Source organism: Bison bison, unplaced genomic scaffold (assembly GCF_000754665.1).
Source record: "Bison bison bison isolate TAMUID 2011002044 unplaced genomic scaffold, Bison_UMD1.0 scf7180017864057, whole genome shotgun sequence".
Classification (NCBI taxonomy): Eukaryota; Metazoa; Chordata; class Mammalia; order Artiodactyla; family Bovidae; genus Bison; species Bison bison.
This window is the reverse complement of record NW_011494629.1, coordinates 5,315,918-5,316,282: the sequence shown is the minus strand read 5'-3', so window position 1 is coordinate 5,316,282 and position 365 is coordinate 5,315,918.

Genomic DNA, 365 nt, shown 5'->3' with positions numbered 1-365 from the left:
CTGTTAGGTCCATAGCATTTCTGTCCTTTATCGAGCCCATCTTTGAATGAAATGTTCCCTTGGTATCTCTGATTTTCTTGAAGAGATCTCTAGTCTTTCCCATTCTGTTGTTTTCCTCTATTTCTTTGCATTGATCGCTGAGGAAGGCTTTCTTATCTCTCCTTGCTATTCTTCGGAACTCTGCATTCAGATGCTTATATCTTTCCTTTTCTCCTATTCGTTTCACTTCTCTTCTTTTTACAGCTATTTGTAAGGCCTCCTCAGACAGCCATTTTGCTTTGTTGCATTTCTTTTTCTTGGGGATGGGCTTGATCCTTGTCTCCTGAACAATGTCACAAACCTCCATCCATAGTTCATCAGGCACT